Raw genomic sequence first — 8,449 nt, forward strand, 5'->3', positions numbered from 1 at the left:
TATTAGATTATGTGGAATATGGTACTGTGAAGTGCCAAGCAATTTCAGTAGTAAAAAATGACCACCACTCTGGGACATCAGGAGAAAGGAACATTTTCAGTATAATTTCCCCTAAAAAAACAGTCAAATCTCAGCAATTTTGCATTCAATGCAAAACATTTTGTGAAGTCTTTCCCATGAGGGCTTTGCTATCAAGTTTACTAGATTCACCTGCATAGCACTTATGTGGTATTTTTCCATAGTACTCAAGGAACTTCACAAATATAGAGAGACAGAGACATGGAGAAGTAGAATGGTTTGCCAAGATCACACAATATTACAGCTGTGCAAATCACTGATTTTTCTGTTTGGCAGATGAACTGGAAAAAAATAGTACATTTGAAACGAAACTGATTTTTATTTTCTTAGTTTTATTCAACAAACTAAAAAGTATAAAACAATAGGATGAAACGAAGTGTTTTGAAAGTGTCGACTTGAATCTATCATTCTAAAATGTTGTTTTGAAACACAATATTGAAACCATTTGTTTCAAAAATATCAAAAGTAAATGTTTCAAATTTCCTAATTTTTTTTCCACTGAAACCATTTCTGATTTTTTTACTCAAATTCATTGTCACCATTGTATCCCACTGAAGCCAATTACGTAAACCGATGTGCAGAAAACAGAATATGCCTGGTACGTATTCCAGCCAAAAACTCCTTATCTAAACAGACGACAGAGAAAAGAAAAAGAAATGTGCTTCCTTCCAAACTGAAAAAGAATGAAATGCAGCACAGTTGAACATGAGAACATTTAACAGCCCAAAGAGGATGATATGGTCCATGAAGACTTGCCCTCATAACCTCAGGAAATACAAATCAATCTGTGTTTCATCATCTGAAATTTGAACTTCTAGCTAGCAGCTCTATCCTATTCTCCTTTCCTTCTTCAAAAACTCCTCCTTGAACTGATTTACACTATTTGCTTCTAGAGCTGACTTCAGCAGTTTGTTGCAAACCATATTTTAACTACCCTTTGTATAAAACTGTTCTATCTGAATATATCGGAGTTCCTAAATTCTAGTACATATACTGGAGTTGTTACAAAAGTAATTTTAATGTAGCTGGCAGCTAGCCTAATGCATGTCCTATCTCCTCCCACCCCCAAGTCTAGTAGTTAATTTCTTGGCACATAAAAAACATGAGATACCATAAAGAAAGGATGAACTACTCCAAATACCAGGAAAGTCAACCAACTTGAACTTGCAATAGACTTGCACATTTTCCTCAGTGTGGCAAAGGTAAGAAAAATTGTGAAAGAAATCCCTACAATTCTTCATTCATAGAAGGTGGTCAACTGAATAAAATTGAGCAAATTCTGCAAAGGAAGTGTTCATAAATGTTTGTTCTAATAGAATGTGTTAAATTACTTTAGTGGTATTCACAGCACTTTTTAGTTGCTTTCCACAAACACTTTATGAATAATTGTTAACAAAAGAACTCTCTGAAATTAAAACTGTAACCTTTTTGTACCTGAAGCTTGAAAGAATCACCAAGGAATTGGGAGAAATACCATATAATTTACGTGACCTATCATACAGGGCCAATAATGAAGCAGTATTCACAGTTTTTAAGTAATCCTTGAGGCTGCAATATGCTGATATCAACAATTCATTAATTATTTTGAATACAGGCAGTCCCCGGGTTACGTAAAGATAGGGACTGTAGGTTTGTTCTTAAGTTGAATTTGTATGTAAGTCGGAACTGGTACATATTGTAGAGGAAACTCTAGCCAAACATTTTTTTTTATTTTGGATAGCATAGGGAAAGGTTAACTCCCCTCTAATGTTTGTTTTGCTGTCTGTTCCCCTGTTCAGAAGATTTCACATCTATTTCTGTCCCTGTGACAAACTCAGGACTAAAGGAGTAACTCATCAAATACCAAACAGCTCTGCACCGTGCTTTGAGCTAATAGCTTTATTTCCACACACCACCCAGGGTTGTAGGAGGAGGGTCCTTTTTTTGCTAACACAATGAGGCCAGCACTTTGTTTGTTTTGGTGGAGTCTTTGTTTGCCCAGGGAGCCCAGCATGTATAGGGGGAGGAGGGGCGGAGAGGCTGCTTTTGTCTGCTGTTCAGCAGCCTGTTGCTCAGGGGAGGGGGCAGCCTGTTGCTGGCAGGGGGGGAGGGGGGAGGCGTGCAGGATGCGAGGCCGCGGGGGGGGGGGGGCAGCGGGCGTGGGGAGGCACTTTTCCTCTGCCCGGCAGCTCTGCGGGATCCCTGTCCCTGTGGCCAGCTGCTGCAGGCAGAGGCCAGTTGGAGCCAGCCGAAGAGGAGGAGGAGGTGGATTCTAGGACCCAGGTGAGCGAGCCCCGGGGACGCTGCTGCGCTCCGGGAGCCCGGCATGTATAGAGGGGAGGAGGGGCAGAGAGGCTGCTTTTGTCTGTTCGGCAGCCTGTTGCTCAGGGGAGGGGGCAGCCTGTTGCTGGCAGAGGGGTGGGGGGGGCACTTTTCCTCTGCCCGGCAGCTCTGCGGGACCCCAGTCGGAGCCGGCCCGAGAAGGAGGAGGATCCTAGGACCCAGGTGAGCGAGCCCCGGGAATGCTGCTGCGCATGTGCGGGAGTTGCCTCACCCCGTTCGTATCTAGGGATCCGACGTAAGTTGGATCCACGTAAGTCGGGGACTGCCTGTATATAGAGTACTTATAAAATCAAACTTTTCTCACAGATAAATTCTGAATAGAAAAGGTAACTAAATAAGAAACTGTTCACTGCAAAGAGTTCACCCAGCCCTCAGTGCGAGATTGACAAAACACAGTGGGTATGTCTAGATAGACTATAGGGTTTTTTCGAAAAAAGTGGCCTTTTCTTAAAAAAACTTCCCCTGCATATAGACTGCTTCCACGTTCTTTAGAAGTAAAGCGAAAGAACACGGCAGATTTTTCGATGGCGAAAAAGCTTGTTTTACGAGGAATAACACCTTTTTTTGAAAGTGCTCTTTCAAAAAACGGCGCTATGTAATGCAAACTGTGCTTTATTGGAAGAGAGCATCCAGACTGCCTGGGTGCTCTCTTTCGAAAAAGTGGACTGCTTTTTCGAAAGTACTGGTTGTAGTCTAGACGCTCTTTTTTGAAAGAGGCTTGCAGTCTAGACGTAGCCAGTGTGATTGGAAAGCTACCTGGTAATGAAGATGGACTTTCAGGTTTTGAATATTTATAATCACCTTTGCAACTTGTGGTCTCAAAAGAAAACTACATGATTCTGAATTTTGACTACTGGGGATCTGTATAAAGTCTGCTTCTGCGCATAGGCTAATGTTAGGAAATAAGCTGTCAATCTTATTAATATGCTGTAACTTTCATCTAACATGACACATTTTTGCAGACATAACCTCTGTAAGACATAATTTTTGGAAATATATGAAACTGTGCTTGATGACAAAAAAAGCTGTTTCTCCCATTCTTTTTTGGGGGAAGAAAGTCAATTTTAACTGCAGTATATTGTAAAATACCCTTTTGAGGGGCAATATTAAGAGGATATATCCAACAAGTAATATATGTTCCTCAGTCATCCAGAGGTGGGAGATGTTTAATCATTCTAGAGTTAGAGTACTAGAAATGCCTTGTACAACACTGAATATATTGAAATTCTTCTAGTTTGTTAACAATTTACCTATATCATCTTTTCTTACTAATTTATGGAGAGCAGTCTATTAATCATCACATGCAGAGAAAGAAAATTGCCTCCTCAGCATAAAAATAAATTATCAACCTAAAATTCAAATTCTTTCTGTAAAGTGAAAATTTTGAATAGCTCTAATAGAACAAGCAGGCAAGAACAGATAATGCATCTTTTGAAATACAAACCTGTGAAGATGTTATGCTCAATTACCCTGACAAAAGATTTGGAACCCAACAATATCCCCTGTGGAATACCACTGCTAAACAAGAATGCTAAATCAAAAGCTCTAGGTTAAGCAAGAATAAAACAAGATAATCTACACTGGGCTCCAACAGGAAGCACACATTAGTAAATGCACAGTGGGAATGCTGGGGGTCTATATTTCATCAAGTCACTTGATTGGCATGGAGGGCTGGCATAGGAATTGAAAAAGGATGCTGATAAAGAGAAGTCCTTCAGACTTGTTCTCATACTGAGAGCCAGACTAAATGCAGCAGCATCACCACTTACTGGACAGAGACATATGGAGGAAGAAAGGATTACAGTAGAATTTATAGAAGGGAAGGAAGTACAGGCTTCTTGTAATGGGGTTTACTCACTGTCATAGCACCTCCTGCTGGTTATCCTGGGAATTAGTTCAGTTCATGGAGGGCACCACCATCTGAATAGAACCTTGCCTGTTGTCATTCTGCTTTCTCTACCCTCATGTTCCAGACTCGTGTCACTGCCTGAACCATCGTATCCTCTTCAGGACACTTCCCTCCAGCAGAGCCTGCTACTCTGTTCTGTCTCCCTCCAGGAGTATCAGCAGTCCTCAGACCTTACATCTGCCATCTGCGGCTCTAAAGTCCAGTCCATTGCCTCAAGAGATGCTGCAGTCTGTAAAGGCCATGCTCTTTGGTGACAAGGTGTGCTATAAGGGCAAAGGGGGTAGCCAGGTCTACCTACTACTCTGGATTCCAACCCAGGAACCCTCTGGCAACAGCCATGTCCTGCCCTCCTTCTTTCCCCTTGGCTGTTCCCATTTTGTGGGCCACGTCTCCATGACCCATGCATCTTCTTGGCCCTTATATCAAAGTGCACAGGATGTAAGGTATCAGGCTGGGATTTCTCTCCAGCTCCCCTGAGGCAGCCTAGCACTGTTCTGTCCAAGATACCGCTGACTCCCATCCCTGCTGGGACCTAGCTCCTTCTCCCTTGCTGATTAGTGTGAGAGTGAGCGCCCCTCTGTTCTGCAGCCTTTTATTGGACCAAGATTGTCCCTGATTGGCTGTCTGCTCCCTGCACCAATTGGCCCATGGCTCCCTGCCCTGATTGACCCAACTTGCATAGGCTCCCACTGGCCTTCTTGTAACCCTCTTCTTGAAGTGAGTTACAGCACCACTACAGATCTGAAGTTCCTTGTGGCTGATACTGTCTCCACTTCACCTGGACAGGATCTTCTGGCAGACTGTTGGGATCATTTCCAGGAGAGCATCAGAACAGCATGTTGTGATCGCATATTCCAGCCTTAAAGAGGACACTGGAACATTTTAGCTTTCATTTTATAGGTCTGCCAAGCGAGTGCTCCTGGCCACAGTGTTGAGGAAGCAGAAGAAAGTGGGGATGCTTTCAGCCAGCCATAGAGGGAGCTGGGCATGTGAGGGAAGAAGGGAGGGAGGAAGTGCAGCCAGCAAGGCTGCAGTAAATAGCCGTGCTCGTGGCTGCATACTGAACATGTTGTGGAGGGGTACTGTTAACCCTGCCACTTAGCAATTAGGTACAAAGTGCAGTGTACTTCTGAGGGAAGGGATGATGTTGCCATAAGAGCACACAGGGTATGTCTACACTACAAAGTTAATTCAAACTAACAGCCGTTAGTTCAAATTAACTTTAATAGCGGCTATACATGCAAACCGCTATTCCGAATTTAATTTGAAATAGCGGAGTACTTAATTCCAACTACGTAAACCTCATTCTACGAGGAGTAACGCCTAGTTTGAATTAAGTAGTTCAAATTAAGGGCTGTGTAGCCACTTAATTCGAACTAGCTGGAGGCTAGCCCTTCCCAGGTTGCCCTGGTGGCCACTCTGTGCCAAACCAGGGAAACTCTTCTGCCCCCATCCCAGCCCCAGAGCCCTTAAAGGGGTACAGTCTGCCCACACATCCTGTGCCAGTTGCAAGCCTGCCAGCATCCAGCCAGCAGACCCTGCACCTGGCACAGGTTGAGCCAGCCACCCGCTGCCACCCAGCCCTCCACCTCTTCCCAGGACTACTCTGGCAGCTCCCAGGAGCCTGCCCTGGGCCACAAAAGGTGGGTGTCCGCCTGGTCTAGTGCGGAGATCGTGGACCTCATTGAGGTTTGGGGGGAGGCCTCCAATGCCCACGATCTCCTCACTAGGCAAAGGAATGCAGCCATCTACAGCCGCATGCCTGCCAGCCTGGCCACCAGAGGCCACATGCGAACCCAGGAGCAGGTCCGCTGCAAAATTAAGGACCTGCAGCAGGACTACTCCAGGACCTCCCAGCCAGGGGCCGACCCAGAGGCATGCCCTCATTGTGAGTCCCTGGACCGCATCCTGGGAGCTCACGCAGTCCATGCCCCCCGGGTGGTGGTCGACCCCGTGGCAGAAATGGAGGAAGAGGAGGACGCTGAGAGCCAGGAGCTGCAGGGAGCCTGCCCAGGACCCAGGACCCCCGAGTCAGCAGACAGAGCACATCTGCTGTGTTGTATGAGGCCGGGGAGGGCTCCACATGTGAGTGCCATCATGCTCCCCTTATGTATATGGGGGGGGATGGAGCTGGAGCCCAGGGACCATGCGCCTGGGCCTTGCCCAGCATGGAGCAGCAGCTGGGTGTCATGCAGGGGCCCTGACCCATTCCCTACATGCTGACATCGCCTTGCAGAGGGGGGCTGGGTTTCACCCACTGTGTCCCCAGGGAGAACTGACCACTGCTCTTGTTTCACCACAGCCGCAGCACCTGGGACTGCAGGACGCACCACCCCACCTGCAACAGCCACCCTCACCCGGGCCAGAAAGCATACCAGGAACCTGGAGGACTACCAGCGGTGGCACCTGAGGATACTAGGACAGCAGCTCCGCACCCAGGAGCACTGGGTCCAGGACGACCTTTGGTTGCGGCAGCGGAGCTTGGAGATGCTGGAGGATCAGGACCGTGCGCTCCAAGGTCACCTCCAGACCCTGGTGGAAAGGTTCCTGCCTTCTCCTGCTCCAGCCCCTGAGACCGACCCAGCTCTCGCTCCTCCTCCCACCTCCTGCCCTCCCTCCACACCCACTCCTCCCCGACGCCCCCGCACCTGCAGTGCTGTGACACAGGAGAGCCAGCAAGACCCCAAACCCTGAGCTTTCTCCTCCCTTCCTCCCCCTTCCAGCTCCCTCCTCCCAGGTTTCCCCCTCTACCACCCGCTTTCCTCCCTCCCCACACCCCAGTTATGTAAAAGAAAGAGAGATTTTTTTTTGCCAAAACAGGTGTCTTTATTTGACATTAGAAAAGGGGGTTAGGGAGGGGAAAGCGGAAGGAGGGAAGGGTGGAAGAAGGCCCCAGGGAGAGTTCAGTCCTCCTCCACCAGGAAGCTCTCCTACAGGGCTTCCTGGATCTGGATGGCCCCCCGCTGGGCCTCCTGGATGGTGGTGGTGCAGGGCTGCGCGTACTGGCCAGCCAAGTGTTCTGCCTCAGCCATCCAGGCTGGCAGGAAAGCCTCTCCCTTCTGCTTGCATCAATTGTGCAGCACACAACATGCTGCCACCACAGGAGGGATATTGTGCTCGGTGGGGTTGACGTGTGTAAGGAGGCATCAGAATTGGGATTTCAGGAATCTGAAGGCCCCCTCCACCACGATGCGGGCCCTGGTGAGCCTGCTGGGAGGGGTTGAGGTGTCCCGTGTAGGGCTTCATTAGTCAGGGCTGTAGGGGGTAGGCCACATCCCCCACCAGGCAAACAGGCATATCCATGTCCCCGACCCTGATGTGGTGGTCGGGGAAGAAGGTCCCGGCATGCAGCCTCTGGCACACGGAAGTTCCGGAACACCGTGGCGTCGTGTGCCTTGCCAGACCAGCCTACATTAATGTCCATGAACTGACCCCGGTGGTCAGACACGGCCTTCAGGAGGACAGAGAAGTACCCCTTGCGGTTGATATACTGGGAGGCCTGGTGTTCCGGGGCACAGATGGGGATGTGCGTCCTGTCAATGCTCCCCCCTCCCCCGCTGTTGGGGAAGCCGAGGGCACCGAACCCCTGGATGACCGTGTCTGGGTGGGCGAGGCGGACCACCCTGTGGAGCAGCACCTTGTTGATGGCCTTGACCACCTGCAGAGAGACACATCAAACTGCGAATCACTGGGGTGCCCGGGTGGCTAGGAGAGTTCGTTCCCTGGCACTGCCCCACGCCCCACTCCCAGAAGCAACCCCCGCTGTGATCCTGGCTGCCGCGGGCAGCGTGTAGTACGGCTGGGACAGACCGAACCCTCCCGTGCGGGGCACTTTTGCCTCCTCCCCCCTCCCATTTTCCCCCCTCCCGTTTGCCCATCCCCTCCTTGCAGCCCCCTTGTCCCCCTGGCCTAGTGGCCAGTGAGTGCTGTACCTGCATGAGCACTGCTCCGACGGTGGTTCCCCATGCCGAACTGGTTCCCAAGAGATCGGTAGCTGTCCGGCGTGGAGAACTTCCATAGGGCGATGGCCACATGCTTCTGGAGGGGGATGGCGGGCCTCATGAGAGTGTCCCATTGCCACAGAGCAGGGACAAGCCACTCGCAGAGCTCCAGGAAGGTGTCCTTCTTCATCCTGAAGCT

At 49.1% G+C, this 8,449-nt stretch overlaps 1 long non-coding RNA gene across 1 annotated transcript; it reads left to right on the forward strand.

The window, feature by feature from the left end:
• The first annotated feature begins 2,197 nt into the window (after window positions 1–2,197).
• LOC149523735 (uncharacterized) lies at window positions 2,198–7,103 on the forward strand. Its single transcript, XR_016350509.1, has 3 exons — window positions 2,198–2,562; window positions 4,374–4,567; window positions 6,612–7,103. It is a non-coding gene; the product is annotated as an uncharacterized LOC149523735 (long non-coding RNA).
• The last annotated feature ends 1,346 nt before the right edge of the window (window positions 7,104–8,449 follow it).

The sequence above is a fragment of the Pelodiscus sinensis genome, chromosome 12 (assembly GCF_052426305.1).
Source record: "Pelodiscus sinensis isolate ZL-2025 chromosome 12, ASM5242630v1, whole genome shotgun sequence".
In the NCBI taxonomy this organism is placed as follows: Eukaryota; Metazoa; Chordata; order Testudines; family Trionychidae; genus Pelodiscus; species Pelodiscus sinensis.